The sequence below is a fragment of the Lissotriton vulgaris genome, chromosome 3_1 (assembly GCF_964263255.1).
Source record: "Lissotriton vulgaris chromosome 3_1, aLisVul1.2, whole genome shotgun sequence".
NCBI classification, from domain to species: Eukaryota; Metazoa; Chordata; class Amphibia; order Caudata; family Salamandridae; genus Lissotriton; species Lissotriton vulgaris.
The window spans coordinates 615,458,690-615,478,150 of record NC_141689.1 but is presented as its reverse complement, the minus strand read 5'-3'; positions in this window follow the sequence as shown (position 1 = coordinate 615,478,150).

Genomic DNA, 19,461 nt, shown 5'->3' with positions numbered 1-19,461 from the left:
GCCACACCCCCTCGCCTTCCATTCGCCACCCCGCTCCTGCCTTCCAGCTGCTCCTCCCTCCTTCCCAGCCTTTAATGGTGGCAGCTGCGCGGCCGAGCAGCGAGCGCGCCGGAGGCGCGCTAGAGGCAAGCCCGTCTGCACCCACCTGCGCCTGGACCACGCCCAGTGCCAGAACCCCTGGACCCCGCGAACACCACAACACCAGACTCCACTACGATGCCAGCAGCCTACACGCACTCAACGCCGACCGAAACCACACCTGCTTTCAGGCCAACCCAAAATGGACCCAAGGATCCTTCTCCTGCCACACCTGCAGCTTCACCTGCGACAGAACCACCAAACCTCCAAGGACTGAGCCCAACCACCTCCGCTGCATACTCCTCAACACCCGCTCCGCACACAAACAAGCCATCGAGATCTGGGATCTGCTTGACACCTCCGCCCCAGACGTGGCCTTCCTGATCAAGACCTGGTGGAACAACTCCTAGGCGCCGGACATCGCAACAGTCATCCCGGACGGCTACAACATCACCCGCAGGGATCGCACCAACGGAACCAGAGGAGAAATAGCCATCGTCCACAAATCCACCCTCAAGGTTGCCACCCACGCAGATGACACCCTCAACACTGCTGAACACCTGCGCTTCCGGATCCACACTGACCCCAACACCACCCTCATAGGAAAACTCATCTACAGACCCTCCGGACCCCTGGCTCAGGTCAGCGACTCCATCGCTGACCTCGCCAGCACCCATGCACTCGCCTACACGGACTACATACTCCTCGGGGACCTGAATTTCCACCTCGAGAACAACATCAACACCAACTCTGCCACCCTGATTGACAACTTCGCCAACCTCGGCCTCAGATAAATCGTCACCGCACCCACCCACGCCACTGGCCACACGCTGGACCCCATCTTCTCCACAGGCACCCAATTCGCCTTCGACCACACCACTGAACTCCACTGGACCGACCACCGCTGCATCCATTTCACCTTCAAGAAACCAGCCACGCACCACTGCACTCAACATCTGCCTTGCTGCTGCTGGAGCAAAGCTACCGAAGACCAACTGACCACCACCCTTGCACAGAACCCACCCACTGACCCAGCCAAAGCAAAAACCGCAGCCCACAACCACAGACAGTGGATCGACGACTGCGCCAACACCCTCGCCCCGCTCAAGAAACCCTCCAACGACCACGCCAGCAAGAGAGCCACCTGGTTCACCAATGAGCTCCAGACCTCCAAACTCGCATGCCAGAAACTAGAGAAAATATGGCTCCAAGATCGAACACCGGACAGCCACGCAGCCCACAAGAACGCCGCCCGCAGATACCACCACCTAATCAGACTAGCCAAGAGATCCTCCTTCATAAAACGCCTGGATAACAATGCTCACGACAGCAAAGAGCTCTTCAGCAAGGTAAAGGAACCCTCCAACCCCAGCTCCAACTACATCCCACCTTCACAAGAACTGTGCAACTCACTTGCCAACTACTTCCACCACAAGATTGCTGACATCCACAACAGCCTGAACACCACGACCGTCCCGACTACGCCAGACTCCACAACTGTGAACACCACCAGCACTATCATCTTGACCTCCTGGTCCAACGTCAGTGACGACTAACACTCAAGGTCATGAACTCCATCCACTCAGTATCTCCGTTAGAACCGTGCCCACACCACATATTCAACAAAGCAGACGCAGCCATAGCACCCCAACTACAGAAGGTCATCAACATCTCCTTCGAAATAGCGACATTCCCGGAAAGCTGAAAGCACGCCGAAATGAACACCCTCCTCAAGAAGCCGAAAGCGGACCCCAAGGACCTCAAGAACTTCCGGCCCATCTCCCTGCTTCCGTTCCTGGCAAAGGTCATCGAGAAATTTGTCAACAGACAATTGACCCGCCACCTGGAAAACAACATCTTGGACCCATCCCAGTCTGGATTTAGAGGAAACCACAGCACCGAGACAGCCCTCATCGCAGCCACTGACAACATCAGGCGCCAACTGGACAACGGTGAAACATCAGCCCTCATCCTCCTGGACCTGTCGGCCACCTTCGACACGGTCTGCCACCGCACTCTAAAGACTCACAGAAGCCGGAATCCAAGAGAAGGCCCTTGACTGGACCACATCCTTCCTCTCCGGCAGAACCCAGAGCATCCGCCTCCCACCCTTCCGAATCAAAGCCACCGACATCATCCGCGGTGTCCCCCAAGGCTCATCCCTCAGCCCGACCCTGTTCAACATCTAAATGACCGCCCTCGCACAAGTGGCCTGCCATCACGACCTCAACATCATCTCCTACGCCGACGACACCCAGCTGATTCTCTCCCTCACCAAGGATCCTCACACCGCCAACACCAACCGCCAGGAGGGGGTGGCTGCCGTCGTCAACTGGATGAGGAGCAGCCGTCTGAAGCTGAACTCAGACAAAACGGAGGTACTCATCCTTGGACCCACCCCCTCAGCCTGGGACCACACCTGGTGGCCGACCACACTGGGAACAGCACCAACACCCACCGACCATGCGCGCAACCTAAGATTCATCCTCGACTCCTCCCTCTCAATGTCTAAACAGGTCAACACCATCTCCTCCTCCTGCTACAACACCCTCTGCATGCTTCGCAGGATCTACAAGTGGATCCCGACCGAAACAAGAAGAACGGTGACACAGGCCCTCATCAGCAGCAGACTGGACTACGGCAATGCACTCTACGCAGGAATCCCAGCCAAACACCTACGACGACTACAACGCATCCAAAACGCCTCCGCCCGACGGATCGTCAACATCCCCCGCCGCAACCACATCACCCCCACCTTAAAGACCTACACTGGCTCCCCGTCGACAAGAGGATCACCTTAAAGCTCCACACCCATGCACACAAAGCACTTCACAACGCCGGACCAGCCTACCTGAACAGCAGACTCAGCTTCTACACCCCCACCCGCCAGCTGTGCTCAACCAGCCTGGCCCTCGTCGTTGTCCCCCGCATCCAACTAACGACCTCCGGTGGCAGATCCTTCTCCTACTACGCCGCCAAGACCTGGAACACCCTCACTAGCCACATACGGCAGACCCAAGACCTACTCACCTTCAGAAGACTCCTCAAGACCTGGCTCTTCGAGCAGTAGCAGCACCTCCCCTCCCCTCAGCGCATTGAGACCCTCACGGGTAAGTAGCGCACTTTACAAGTACTCTGATAGATTGATTGATTGATTGCCCATGGCTGTAGTCAAGTGAATTGGAGCTGCTGCAACTCATCTTAGACTGAGATATGATGTATTGGGCTTGGTGATTATCCACGTTAATCTCTCAAAATAATTTGGATTTTTGTAGATGGTAACATACTGATGATCCTTCCACAATATTGGTGAAAACATTTTCTACCATCCAGGCATCCTATTCTGCATCTACTACTTCTACGTCAAAGAAGCGCTCTCGTCATTAATGAGGTCATTACCAGAATAGACCACTGCAATTGTGTTTATGCTCGCCTTCGTGCCAAAATTACCACTAAACTGCATAAAGTCCACAACTTTATTTTGACAGAATGGTTATACTGTCACAAATGTGATGGACAACCCATCCGCGGTATAACAAGTGAATTATACCCTATGACACTTATAATCAGGTGGCCGCGATAACCATCATGTTTGTGATGGAGCACCTGTCTGCCAAATTCTAAATCAGACCCTATGTTGCTTGCCTCTCCCCTGGACGGAAGCACACCAACCATCATTTCCAATGTGATAATGCACCATAGGCTCACAATAAAACTAACAATTGAATGTATAGTCTTACATGTCAGGTGAAAGGCTCTTCCTGGCCCAAATTTCATACCGCCTTAATAAACAGACGTAACTTACCAAATGCCAAGATGCTTAATATCGACTACCCAAAACCATCCTGTCATTTCCCTATTAAGATTCAAATGCTTTGGTGGCAGATCAATCCTTTCTCAACACTCTTCTCTTTGTAAGTTGCTTCTTTCAACCATTTGTTTGCAGATGTCTACCTCAAATTCAAAGAATTGATTTGCATTTCAGCTGGTTACTCCGTACTTTTGTAATGCCATCCTTAAAAACACTTTGGAGTGTTCCCTGTGTTGCTCCAGCACTACACAAATGTATTAATAAAATAAAAATAAATAGAAAACCATACTATGAGCACTTAAATCCTGCTTATGTCATGTTGACGTACGCCTTTGTAGTACAATGTTTATAATAACGTATATAACCAAGTATATACCAATATTTTATAATGAAATATGGATGTTGTTTTATAGTAGTCTTAAAGCGTCCTGTGGCATTGAATATATTTTCATGGCTCAAGTAGGACTGAAAGTCAGAAGGGGCCAGCTTGTACATTTGCACATTTCTTAGAAGCGCAACCTTGCATTCGATTCTAGCTAGTGAAAGCGGGATATTAGGAGATTATGAGCCCAGTATAGTATGTGAATGATATCTTCTCCACATCGATGTTCAGTGGTTTCTCAGGGAGCAAATCCAAAAATGTTCCGATTAGATATGTTTTTGCTGGGAGTAACAAGTTTCTGTCACGTGATTAAGCCCCATTGAATTGTATGGAGAGAAAGCACATATAGATATTTGATGGTCTTAATTTCTATGTAGTAATAGTAGTAGTAAATTATTGTTTAAGTTTAGATTAAAAGGATATACAAAAAAGACGATTCAGTCATGAATTAGAAATCGAACTTTCTGCATAAATACTTCAAAAAAAATTGAAAAATGCAATATTCAGGCCAACCTACAATATACACAGAAATGTATAAAAGACATAGAATACAGAATATAAAAATAGTGACCACTTCATCGACAATACTCTCCCAAAATTTTAGAGCCTTGTTTAAAAATCTAATGATGTGCCCTGCTAATTTTAGGGAGATCATTTGAACAAAAAAAAGAACTTGCTTCTTGAATCGTCCTTATACCTTCCATTATGAGCATTGGTCTTACATGAATCCTACGAAGCTCAAGCAAAACTGGACATAAACATAAGATATGTTCCAAAGTTTCTTCTCTCCAATTGCAGAGCCTACATGCAGATGCTGAGACACTGGACAATCTTCATGAGCCATCAGATGGCTTACATGGTAAACATAGCAGTCTGAGGCGTTGGAATGATTTTTTGGGTTTCCAAACTGTTATCGAAGTCCACACAAGCCTGCCGCTGCATCATGAGCGTTTCAATGGTATATTTCGAGTTGTCATACTTTGAAGCCATGCTACATCAGCTAGCTAGCTTGATGTTGTTATTTCCTTTTTAACCAATGTTTCCGAAGATCCCTTAGCATATTTACTAGCTCTTTTAGATCTGACAGTTTGGATTTTACAATAAGATTCTGTATCCTGTGCATGTTTAAAGCAAATGTAGTGTATTGTTGTATAGCTTCTTTAAAACACATTTTTAATATATATCCATGCGCTCTATGGGAATTAATGAAGTAATTCAGATGGTTAATACTAACTAAAGCTTCAAGCTATAAGAGGCCAAACTCTTATCTTATTCTACTTTGTGGTGTGGACTTCCTCAAGTAAAACAACTTCCTAATGCACACCAGGAATATAGTTTCTGCTTTTATTATTGTGGTTTGGGACCAACCTATTGCACCATACAGAACAACGGGCAGCTTTTGGGCTGTTGCTGTGATAGGGCCCACAGCACCACCACCATATTTTCTTACAAAGCATTTAATACCATCTCCACTGTTCAGGGTTTCCTGGTGCATCTGTGCCAGCTGGTAGCTCCAATTAAGTTTAATGTCAATCACCACCCTCAAATACGTGTACTATTTCACCTGTTCGATCCTATCATTTCCAATATTTCAGATACATGTTGGACTATGAAATCCAAAGGACATAACCTTCGTCTTATTTATGTTAATCACCAGATTATGGGCACTATTAAACTCGGGCAGTTTGGCCTGCTCCTGAAGTAGACCAATTTGAGAGGGTACATAAATCACAAGATCATCTGCATATGTCAAATATTCACCTTTGATTTAGCTGATTCAGGAGCATCTCCCAAAGGTTCATGAAGAGTCTCTGTAATATCGGAGATAAATACCTTAAATAACGAGAGTGGCAAAATACATCTTTGCTTAAGGTCACTGTAAGTAAATGTTTTTGGCATCATTCACCTTCTATCTGACAATTTCACTCTAACCCATGTGTTGCTGTGTAATTCGATAATTCATTTCAATAGGCCTTTATCTATCCCCCATGGTGGCTCTAATAACAAAATAATATAAAACGAGGCCCTAGGCTTAACGATATGTAAATGTCACTGCTGGGCTCAAACAGCAAGGTTGACCTCAGAGAATTTGATGTTGGAGAAGTGCATATGCTAAATACGGCATAAATATTGGACAATATGTGCAGTCAGCAAGTTAGTAGTATATCAAATTAGTGTTATATTCATGGGTAATGGTGAATAAAGCAATGTCTGGTGGGCAGCACTTGATATTGGCACCAGTATAATCAACCAGATTTGAGTGCTGAGTACTTGGGGGGGCATGTTCTTTGTGAATGAGGGGCTGTCTTGAAGAGGTGGATCAATGTTCTAATTTCATCAGCTACAACATACTATTGTTTCCATGGTAGACGTTGAGGTTGGGTCTCCGACGGGGTCGCTCCAGAGTTTTCTTACTACAATGTACTGTTAAAACTTTAAAACAACAGTCTATCTCTAAAGGGTATGGCTTGAGTTGGGTGAGCTGTGAGTAGTTTTTACATCTAGTACAGACAAAAAGTGGTAAGGTATAGTTGAAAGGATCCATAAAGTGTGAAGTCGTCTTGGAAGAATGCACAACTCAGTGCCTAACAGGAACTGGCTTGAGTATAGATGTTTAACAGAGGCTGGAGTATAGTATAGATGTTCAACTGAGAGATTGGAGTTTTTATTATTTTAAATAAAGGCAACACCTGCAACCTTGAGTCATTTTCCTCTTGCGCTTGATTTGCTGCCTATTCAAGAATGGAATATCCATTCTCTGTCTTTAAATGAGACATCCTGATGCTGGTGCTTCTGCATAACAGTAGGACTTTTTTCTTGAAATTGTGCACTCCCGATGTCTCTCTGTTATTTGCCTGGTTCACAATGCATTTGCTGCTGATGTCGTGGTTTTCCATTAACATTTCTCATTTTTAAATGTACGGTCCTGGATGTGTTTCCCTTAGTGTTAATGGGAACCCATGGAGAGATTGGCACATGCCGGTCTCCCCCTGGGATGGTTCGTGCAGTGGTACCAACCACTGAATTCAGATTGGTGAGGAGGGCGGGCGGGGATTTTAGTGACAGTTAAGCATTAGGTAGCTTGGCCGGAAGGTTTTTCTGTCAGTCGTCAGTCGCCTGTGGTAGGCGGGGTTTAGCTCCTGTCAGTTCCCTCAGAGAGTTTAGCTTTCTTTATTTCGTTGCTATGTCGGAATCTGAGAGAGATGTGATTCGGATCATCTGCCAGGCTGGGAGAGAGGATCTCCTTCAGCCCGGTTTTCCTGGCGAGGCGTAGGTCGGTTTGGAGAGTCCCAGGCGAAAGGCAGCTGAGGGGGTGGCTATGGCAGTGGCAGCATGTCTACCTGCTTATGCCAGGCCCTCTACCGATCTCCTGCTATCGGCCGGCTGCGGTAATTTAGTCAATGCTCACGGTGACGGAGCCTTCCTTTCAAGCGCCTGTCTCTGATAGGACCGGGCGCGGTGGTGAATTATCTTGCCAAACAGCAGGGAGGCATTTCCAGGAGGAAGGTAAAAGGGGCAGAACAATTAAGCGCTTCTCAGGCACTGCTAAGAAGGCTAAATCAGCTCCTTTATCTCGTGGGGGCAGAAACGTGGGAGGGATATTAAAAATGTTCTTGTTATAGTTTTGAAAGGCAAAGATAATTCTTCTCACACTTTTCAGGAGCAAGGGGCGTTTTTGTCACGGAGGCAGGTGTTAAGCATAAGCAACACCTCACCTGTTAATAAAGAAAATGTAATTCCTCAGATTAAGCTTGAGCAGCGGTCTTCCTCACTTGTGGCATACTCAAGTGACAGTGAGGAAGATTGTTTGCCAGATTTATAAACTTAACACATTTTACTGCATCTTTTAATAACAAAGTAGCTTTAGAGGGGGCACATTCTGAAGCTTTATTTCCTATGGAGAGATCCGATTGGGCTGCAAAGTTTAAGTTAGACAAGCAGTTTTTCTATGAATCAATACCTGATTTTGACGAATCTTGTCAGGTTTCAGGCTCAGATTTTGACAGGTCATTGGGGGAACAGGTTATTTATCCTATGGAACGTATTGGTATTCCCCTTTGTCATAGGCACAAAGATTTTTCGGTTTACTCTTACTTAAGAGATATTAACTGCAATACCAAGACCCAGTCCATTCCTATTTTGATTCGGATTTAAGTCTGCCGTCTGGTCAGTAGGTCTGGGTCCCTCATTCAGATTTAGCCTCTTCAGTGTCTAACGGCGCTGCACGTCAGAAAGGTTTTAAGAAATTGGGTTTTGCGCCCTCTTCAGGCTCGAGCGGCTTGAAGGCTCAATTTTCTGTTCTTTTTAATAAGTAGTCTGGTGTTACCAGTTGTTTGTCTGCGGAGCAGGATGCGGCTTAAAAAATGGAGACTAAAATTCAAAGAAGATCTAGAACGGATGCTTCTTCATTGGCGGAACAGCTAAAACGGATGTCAGCACATTCTTGGAGGTTGTATGATGGGACGTGGGTGAGGGAGAAAAGCTGGGTGTGAGCAGCCGTTTGGTACCACGTGAGGATATTTTGGATAATTTTGATGTTGATGATGATATCAAAGAAGGGGTATTAAAGAAAGTTGATGATGATGAGAATTTGAAGGTTTCACATAAGAAATCTGGGGTACAAAAGGGAATGTCAGGGAAAAAAATGTTTTTAGTATTTTACAGATGTCTATAGCGGACAAGACATCGTCTAGAGCGGACAAGTCATCGTCCAAATTGGACAAGTCATCGGACCAAGATGATCTGAGTGGACCTCAACAGCGGGACGATCCTAAAGAGTTCAAGAAACGTTCCTCTCAATTACCTTCAGGTAAGGGGCAGTGGTGGAGTTCATGGCATCAATCTGATTACAAAGAGTGTAACGTACGTTCTATTGGTGTGGGTGAAGGGTTGGTGGATACTGAATTGAGTTTTCAAACGGATGTGGTATTAAAGAACACAGGTACACAGGTTACAGAAAAATGTTGTAGTGTAATTAACAGTTCAATTCAATCCAAGAAGGTTTTAGAGGTAGACAATGCTGATAAAGCTGATAAAGTGGAGGATCAGAATATACATAACAAACTGCCTTATATGGGTTTTACAATGCCTTTGGGGTCTCATCTGTCAGACAAGACAAAAAATAGAATTTGAAATCATGATTTTGTAGACGTTTTTAAGCTGTTACATAGAGCTATTCAAGCCAAAGAAGGCTCTAAGGAGGAGGAGTGGGAATTAGCTAGGAGGCCCAGGCTTCCAAAAACTATTGATAATTGGACATCGGCCTTTCTTATATATGCAAGCGTATACTATGAACGTCATCATGATCAAGCCGTGGCTGTGTTCAAATATATGGATATAATTCAGAAGGCACAAATGCATTTTGGAGGTTACGCCTGGTTGAGCTATGATGAGGTGTTTAGAGCCAGGTTAAGTTTATTTCATGACAAACCATGGGGGGACATAGATTCTGAATTATGGCTACAGTGGATGTCTTCCACTCATCCTACGGCCACCACTCACACTGCTAGTGGTTTACCGATTACTTATTGGCCCTTTCTGCCGCGTCCCGCCCAGGATGGAGTGGGTTGGCATGGTAGGGGACAAACATTGGTCAATGGGGCATGCTGGAATTTTATTAGAGGATTTTGTAGCAGACAATTTTTTCGGTACAAACATGATTGTTCCCAATGTGGAGGACAGCAACCTATCACCCAATGTTTTGCAGGAGCAAAATTTGGAGATGAAGGTAGATTCCAGCGGGGCAGAGGCACAACGCTACAATATGTACCAAAGGGCTCTTACACCAATTAGATTAGACGTTTTAGAGTATTGGTTGAGTTTTTTATCTGAATGTAGATGCTGCATCTAGTGTTTACTGGGGTTTCAAAGAAGGTTTCAAAATTGGTTACCTGGGGCCCAGTCGGAGGAGGTGGACTGACAATCTCAAATCTGCTAAACAGTTAACTCTGGTAGTGCGGCAGAAGCTTAATGCAGAGCTTCAAGCAGGTAGAATAGCTGGCCCCTTTTTGCAGAGCCCTCTTGCAAACTTGATCGTATAGCATCTGGGAATGGTTACCCAAAAAGAAAGAAGGAGAATATTGTTTGATTCACCACTTATCCTGGCCGGAGAGTCAATTTGTCAATGATTTCATTTCTTCCTCAGACACCAGTGTAACCTATGCTTCAGTGGACGATGCATTGAAGTTGGTGAGGTCGGTGGGGGCTGGTGTGGAGTTGGCAAACAGTGATATAAAATCCGTTTTTTGCCTTCTGCTGACCCACCCTTCCGATTTTGAATTATTGGGCATGTTTTTGATGGTGCTTTTTATTTTGACAAAGTTCTTCCCATGGGATGTTCTGTCTCTTGTGCCTTATTTGACAAATTTTGCTCGATTTTACAGTGGTGTTTTACCCAAGTTCGTGGGCATGCTCTAGTTTGTCAATACTTGAATGATTTCCTGTTCATCGGTGCTAAACAATCTAATTAGTGCAGTCTAGCTCTGCAAAGCTTTCAAGACATAACTCAGGAAATAGGTGTACCTTTAGCTCCTGGAAAAACAAAGTGTCCTAGTACAACATTAACTTTTCTAGGAATTGAAATTGGCACAATAGACACGATAGCCAGATTGCCGGCCAAAAAAGTGCTTGAGATTTGGTTCTTTTTGTTATATGTCATCGATCAACCTAAACTGGAACTGAGGCAAGTTCAACATTTGCTGGGTTATTTAAATTTTGCCTGTAGAGTGGTCAGAGCAGGCCGGACTTTTTGCAGGCGTCTTGGTATGTCCATGTCTGGGGCTTACCGTCCGCAACACAAAGTTGGGATCTCAAAGGCTGTTAGATAGGATCTACATATCTGGCTGTGATTTTCGGAAGACTTTAAAGAAGCGTCACTGTATTTTGCTGATGACAATTTTTTGTGGCAGATTCAAATATTTTCGGATGCGTCAGGTGTGAATGAATTTGGATTGTTTTGGGAGGGTCAGTGGTGTGCAGAGAGCTGGTCCTCTCTCTGGCTGCGGCAAGGACATAGTACTGCCTTTATGGAATTTTTTCCTTTGATTGCCGCTTTGCTGGTCTGGGGTGAGGAATTTTGTGATCGTTCTGTACTCTTTCATGTCGATAACATGGCACTGGTAGAATTAATCAATAAACAGAGGACAAAAGACTTGAGAGTATTGCGCCTTTTACGTGCTTTTATGCTTCAGAGTCTGAAATTGAATATTGTTTTTAAGGCGAGACATATTCCTGGCACTAATAATTCCATAGCAGATGCTCTGTCTCGCTTTCAGTGGCAGAGGTTTCACATTCTGGCACCAGGGGCAGATCGCATCAAGACGAACATTCCTCAGAGAGGTTGGGATCTTGGGGAATGGGGATCGTTGAGTTCGTGGAAAAATCGATAGCTTCTTCTACCAAGAAAAACTATCAACAAGCTTGGTTGGAATTTTTAAGTTATGATAATTTTGATTTTCATGGTGAAAAGGTGGTCAATAATGAAAAAAGGGTTATGGACTTCGTAATATATTTAATAAACAAGGGTTTATCACACACTACCATTGCAGGAAAGCTGACCGGTGTTTCTTTTTATGGGCAGTTGTGGTGGGGATACGACCTGGTTACAGGAGTGTTAGTCAGGTAAGTTTTAAAAGGTCTCAGCAGCGAGAAGAATCCTCAATTTTCTCTAAGGGAACCAGTGTATTTTGATTTATTACAGTTGATTTTTGAACAGTTACCTTTTTGTTGCTATAATGATTGGGAGGTATGTCGTTTTCGTTTATGCATGATTTGGTCCTTTTTTGGGGCTTTTAGGGTCTCTGAAGTGTTGGGTTTACAAGGTTTTTCTGGTTTATGCAGTGATGATATTTTCTTACAAGAGCAGAAACTTAGGATTTGGTTGAGGTCTTCTAAAACTGATCAGATAGGTAAAGGTGTTTGGATACACTTAAACTGAAGCGGGGTGGAAGGATACTGTCCAGTTGTGCAGTGGGAAAGTTTGTCTAATTTAGTAAGTTTCAAGCCACATGGATGGATCTAAGATTTTTAGTTCTCAACTGCTAGCAATTTTAAGGAAGGCCCTGGTTAGGTTGGGCAAAGACCCCCTCTTGTTTGGGACTCACTCTTTTCGTATTGGAGCTGCCACTGAAGCAGCAAGGTTGGGTTGGGCATGGAATGAAATTCAGAGGATTGGGAGGTGGTAATCAGCTAGTTATACCTGTTACTTTAGAAAATGATCTCTCCCCTTTTTCCATCATTAATTGTTGTTTGTCTATTTAGGTCGCCCGCAGGGCCAATTGTCAAGAAAACTAAATACTTGGATAGTGGGCCACTCATTCATAAAGTGGGCTGCTTTGTTTGCTGAAAAACAAATTTATGGAAGATCACTGGGACTCCCAAGTGCCAGACACAAAGTCTTATAGAAAAACAGGAGTGGCATGAGGTGGGAGAGTGTATTCCCTAAGCTTGCAGAACTTTTTTCTTCTAGGGGTCCTCCTAACATGTTGATTATACATTTAGGGGAAAATGATTTAGTGTCCCTATCGGGCTTGACACTTATTAAGCTAATGAAATTGAACCTCAGCGTCATTAAAAACAATTGGCCAGACACATGTCTAATTTGGACTGAATTCATTTTCAGAAAAGTTTGGAGGGGGGCTAGATGTCATGCTGCAGTCGAGAAGGCTAGGCGCCGGTAACTTAATCAGGCTATGATTGTTTTTTACCACACTATGGGTATAAATGTGAGCCAAAGGTAAGCCCGTCTACGCCCGTCCGCGCCTGGACCGCGCCCAGCGCCAGACCCCCTGGCCCTCGCATTGCCCAGCCATCCCGCATTACCTACGATGCCATCACCCTCCTAGCCCTTAACCCCGGCTGTCCCCCCAACTGCGTCCAAGCCGCTCCTGGACACACCCATGGACCTTTCTCATGCTACTCCTGCAAATTCATCGGCACCATCAACAACTCCGCTACGATCACACCTCAGATTCCCGACCCTAACCACCTACAATGCATCTTGCTCAACACCCGATCGGTCCACAGGCACGCCATTGACCTATGGAATCTATTAGACACCATCTCTCCGGACGTCGCCTTCCTTACAGAAACATGGATGAACGCCTCCTCCGCCCCAGACATCACCATTGCCATCCCAGAAGATTATAAGATCATACGCAAGGACCGTACCGGCCACACAGGAGGAGGAATCGCTATCGTCCATAAGAAATCCATCCACATCTCAACCAGCTCTGACATCAATCTCGCCAACTCTGAACACCTTCACTTCCAGATCCACATCGACCCCAAGACCACACTCAGAGGCACCCTCCTTTACAGACCACCAGGACCCCGCGCACAATTTAGTGAGGACATCACGGACTTCATCACTCCACACGCACTCCCCTCCAAAGATTACATCCTCCTGGGAGACCTCAACTTTCACCTTGAAAAGAACAACGACCGCAACTCCACCACCCTTCTGGACAACCTCGCCAACCTTGGACTTAAACAACTGGTCACTTCCCCCACCCACATCGCAGGCCACACTCTCGACCCTATCTTCACCTCCAGCAATCATGTCTCCTTCAGCCACACTACGGCTCTCCTCTGGACTGACCACAGCTGCGTTCACTTTACCTACAACAAGCCCAAACCCAACAACCACCCCCAACCAACTCTGCAAAGAAACTGGAACAAAATCACCATCGACCAGATCTCCTCATCGCTTCTTCTAAACCCCCCAGCCCACTCCTCAAACCCCGACCAAGCCGCCACCAACCTCTCCCTATGGCTATCCAACAGCGCCGACATCCTAGCACCACTGAAAAAACGACAAAGCAAACTTGGCATCAAGAAGGCCTCATGGTTCAACGATGATCTTAAGAAATCCAAGAAACTCTGCCGCTCCCTTGAGAAGGCCTGGAAAAAAGACCCAACCACCAGCACCAAGGACGCCTTCAAAAACGCCACCCGCATACACCACCAACTGATCCGAAAGGCAAAGAAAACCGCCTTCAAGGAACGACTAGATAACAACGCCCACAACAGCAAGGAACTTTTCAACATCGTCAAGGAATTTACCAATCCCTCGGCCAACTCTAACGACATCACCCCCTCTCAAGCACTCTGCGACTCCCTAGCCTCATTCTTCCACAACAAAATTGCAGACATCCACAACAGCTTCGACAACCAACCCGGAGACCAACCCTCCCAACCATCTGCTGGACCTTCACCCCCCTCGAACACCCTTAATGACTGGAACCCTATCTCCACTGAGGACACCATCCGCCTGATGAACTCCATCCACTCAGGATCCCCCACAGACCCTTGCCCTCACCACATCTTCAACAAAGCAGACTCCATCATAGCACCGCACCTCCGAGACGTCATCAACTGCTCCTTCAAATCCGCCACCTTCCCAGAAAGCTGGAAACACGCTGAACTCAGCGCCCTTCTGAAAAAACCCACAGCGGACCCCACCAAACTCAAAAATTACCGCCCCATCTCGCCCCTTCCATTCCCGGCCAAAGTCATCGAGAAAGCAGTCAACAACCAGCTCGCCGCCTTCCTCGAAGCCAACAAATCCCTCGACTCCTCACAGTCCGGCTTCCGAGCAAAACACAGCACTGAGACCGCCCTCATCGCAGCAACAGACGACATTCGAACTCTACTGGACAATGGAGATACAGTGGCCCTCATCCTCCTCGACCTCTCCGCAGCCTTCGACACAGTCTGCCATAGCACCCTTCTACAGCGCCTCACAAACATCGGAATCCAAGGAAAAGCACTGGAATGGATCACCTCGTTCCTCACCGGAAGAACCCAGAGAGTCCGCCTTCCACCATTCAAGTCAGAGGCCAATGAAGTCATCTGCGGCGTACCACAAGGATCTTCACTCAGCCCCACCCTTTTCAACGTATACATGAGCCCCCTCGCGGCCATCGCCCGCCAACACAACCTCAACATCATCTCCTACGCGGATGACACTCAACTGATCCTATCACTCACCAATGACCCTAGCACCGCCAAAACGAACCTACACGAAGGAATGAAAGAAGTAGCCGAATGGATGAAACACAGCCGTCTGAAACTGAACTCAGACAAAACAGAAGTCCTCATCTTAGGTACCTCCCCCTCCGCATGGGACGACTCTTGGTGGCCAGAAGCCCTTGGAAAAGCACCCATCCCGGCAGACCACGCACGGAACCTGGGCGTCATCCTGGATTCCTCACTTTCAATGAACAGACAAGTCAACGCCGTCTCTTCATCCTGCTTCAACATTCTCCGCATGCTCAAAAAAACATTTCGTTGGATCCCCACCGAAACTAGGAAAACGGTCACCCACGCTCTGGTCACGAGCCGACTGGACTACGGAAACACCCTCTACGCCGGGACTACCGCTAAAATCCAGAAAAAACTCCAACGAATCCAAAACGCCTCAGCCAGGCTCATATTAGACATCCCGCGTAAAGAACATATCTCTGGTCACCTGAAAAACCTCCACTGGCTTCCCGTCAATAAGAGGATCACTTTCCGGCTCCTAACCCACGCACACAAAGCACTCTACGAAATCGGACCAGAATGCCTCAACACACGAATGTCCTTCTACACCCCCTCCCGCCAGCTTCGATCCTCCAACCAAGCCCTTGCCACTGTACCTCGCATCAACAAGACCACCATGGGAGGCAGATCCTTCTCCTACCTGGCAGCTAAAACCTGGAACTCACTTCCCACTTACCTTCGCCTTACCCAGAACCACCTAACATTCAGAAAGCAACTTAAAACGTGGATATTTGACAAGTAATTCCCCACCCCTCCTTAAGCGCCTTGAAACCCTCTGGGTATGTAACGCGCTATATAAATTCTTTGACTTGACTTGACTGACTTGACCAATTGTAACATTACCAAAGGAGAAGGACATTTGTTTAGAGAAGATAGCATGCACTTATCTCAGTTAGGTCAGGCCTATTACTTAATGGAATTGAGAGATATGCTTGCTAATTCGTGGGAAGAAAATTTATGGTGTAATCTTTCTTTATAATTTGGTCTCATTTTTCAGCATATTTGGGGGGTGGGGCCAGGAAAACTATTTGGTTTTCCGCGGTGGAGCTTTTGGGGGGTGGAAAGTATTGAGCGGCCTTATCCATCCCTCAGGGGGGCCAGGGAGGAATGACACAGGGGAGGGGAAGTGAAAATGGGGGGGGGTTCTGATTACATGGGGGTTCTTTCAAGGAAAAGTTGTTGGATGTGTTGGGACACGTTTTTGCAAAGTTTGGGGCTTTTAAGAGTTAATGTAAATATTGTGGAGTCAATTTATTTTGCAAGATGTTTTGTTTATATATCCGACCTGTCTTAATAAAGTGGCCTTTCTTGCTATGAAATTATTGTGGTTTGTGAATACTGCGCGATGGGAACCCAGGGGGAGCTTGGCAGGCACCGCTCTCGCCCTGGGATTGTTCGCGCAGTGGTAGCAACCACTTAATCCTGATTGGTGAGGAGGGAGAGGCGGGGTTTTTAGTAACAGTTTAGCGTTAGGTAGCTTGGCGGGAAGGTTTTTGTCAGTTGTCAGTCTCCTAAGGTAGGCGGAGTTTTTCTGACTCACCCACCCGCTCTCTGTAAAAAAAAAAAAAAAGCCACAATAAGACAGGTAAGGTCATTTCACAACATGTTATTTTAGGTAGGCGAGGTCATTTCACAACATGTTATTTTAGGTAGGCGCTTTTGGTGGGTGGAAAGTCTCGAGCGGCCTTATCCATCCCTCAGGGGGCCGGGGGAGGGAAGGAATGACACAGGAGATGGGAAGTGAAAATGGTTTTTTTTTCGATTACATGCAGGTTCTTCAAGGAAAAGTCGTTGGATCTGTTGGGGACACGTTTTTGCAAAGTTTGGGGCTTTTAAAAGTTAATGTAAATATTGTGAAGTCAATTTATTTTGCAAGATGTTTTGTTTATATAACCTACCTATCTTAATAAAGTGGCCTTCCTTGCTATGAAATTATTGTGGTCTGTGATTACTGCGCGATGAACCCTGTCAGGGTTGCGCCATTTTGTAATTCAGCTCCAGTTTCAGCAGTATTAGCCCTGCCTCGTTGTACATATTTTAATTTCTTAATTTCGTTCGTTTCGTATTTGCTAAACCTGCTGTCCCTTTCTTCCATAGAGTAGCAGAGGCAGAATCAAACAGTAAACCTTGTGGTAAGTAACATACTTGCCTCCTCTTCACTTTTGTCGACCTAGGTGACTCCCTCAGAACCAAGCCAGCTTTCCCAGCTATGCTATGCTTGTCCAATATTAGTAATATCCAAAAAGGGTTAGTACCTTATATTAATGTATGTTTAGTTCCTAACCGTGTTCCCAATCATCACACAGATCGGCAGGGCATTGCAGAGGGATATCCAGCTTCTAGTAAAAAGTCGCAAAGCATTTTGGCTAAAGAAAGGTGAATCAGGGCATATGTAGTTTATGAAACAATTGGCCTATTTCATACCTAAATATGCTTGCCAGAGGAGTCTCCATAAAAATAACTGATACCAACACAGAACCTAGCCATGCCCTTATTTCTACAAAAAAAACTCACAATGAAGACCAGGTTCCCCAGACACTTAAATATCACAGAGATGAATTATGCAGCCTTGTCTGTCTTGCTGATTTTGATTCAGTCATTATTGTATGGATATATTTACCGAGTGATTGCGGGTAGCACGAGTATTCCTCCTTCCCTCTTTTAACACGCTGTACTTCACAAATGAGCGATGACGTAAATATTTGGACGTTCCTGTCTGGTACTACTATGTTGATTCCTAAAAAGGGGCAATTTATCAAAGGTTGTGTGCACCTAATTTGATTTTAAGTACCCCAAAACATTGTTTACCAGTGCAAAACCGTGTTCTTCTTTTACAGAATCAGGAGGTTGGTATTCCCCCATATAACATAGTTTTTTTCTTACACAGAAATTCTGCCAGCATTGAGGAATCTCAGTGAACTTAAAATCCTTCGATTTCTGAAGGATTTTCTAATATGGAGTGGAATCCTCTAGCTGAATTTCTTCCACAGCGACACCCATCGTTGAAGAAAAGTCTATCCGTGGATTCTGCTCCGTATTTATCAGGGCCGGACTGGTAACCACAAACAGCTATAGGAGTATAGTCATACCAGTCCCAATGCTGCACCGAACAAACGAGTGCAGTAGGAGAATACACCACTCGAGCGGGGTCTCAGCAAAATGACATATTGAAAACCAAATGGGAAAAAATTGTATTTTGCAAAATATTTTTCATCGGATGCTGCATTTTCCACAACTGCTTTTCCAACTCACTAGTCCTTTCTCTTTCCTTTAATTTCTTATTTTGCTCTTGATTTCCACTCCCTTCTCTATTCATATTACCTTTCTAACTTCCCCTTCAACACTCCCATCTTCTGCTTACTCCTTCTTACAATAGGAGTTTCCTTCTCCATCCTCGTGCGTCCTTCCTTCCTTCCTCCTCTCTCTTCTCTCCCCCACCTCCTTCTCCCAGCTCCTATAAGTTCTTCCTTTGGATCATGTCACTTGCAAATAATGATAGTTTTACTGCCTGGAAAACTGGTGCATGAGTGAAGCCGACAATCATGAGCAGGCTGAAAAGAGAGACACAGGTTTGCCTGAAAACACAAGGAAGTGCTATCCTGGAGGGATGTCGGACATGTCACCAAATCTCATTGGCTAGAATGTTGCTCGCCAGTGCAGCACAAAATGTGTGCAGAATATCTTGTTAAAGGATCAAGGGTATGCACCTGGTAGATGGATTATGCCCCTGCAGTGGGAATCCAGCATGTGGGCGCAATGGACGCTCATTCTGCCATCCTGCTCTTGTGCGGAGGGGGGACGAGGGGGGGGAGGGTGGGGGGCGCAAAGGCCATTCTGTCCACCTTTAGACATGATGTCATGGTGTCATAAATATGAAGACACGGTGCTGGACCAAGAAAGGGAAACGAGTCTAGACACCTTCTGTGGACGTTTCCTTTTATTTTGATGAACAATGAGCCTACAACGCTTTAAATTGCTGTTCTTTTCTTCGTCAAAACCCATTTTTGTATTCTTTTCTTTAGGAGTTTTGTGAAGCTTTATTACTTTTCCCAGCACTAATGCAAGAGGGGACTTGCAGAAGCTACAGCCACCTATTGCTTCCTGTGCGTGATTTGTGTGGCGATGGATATAGAAATATGCTGCAAAT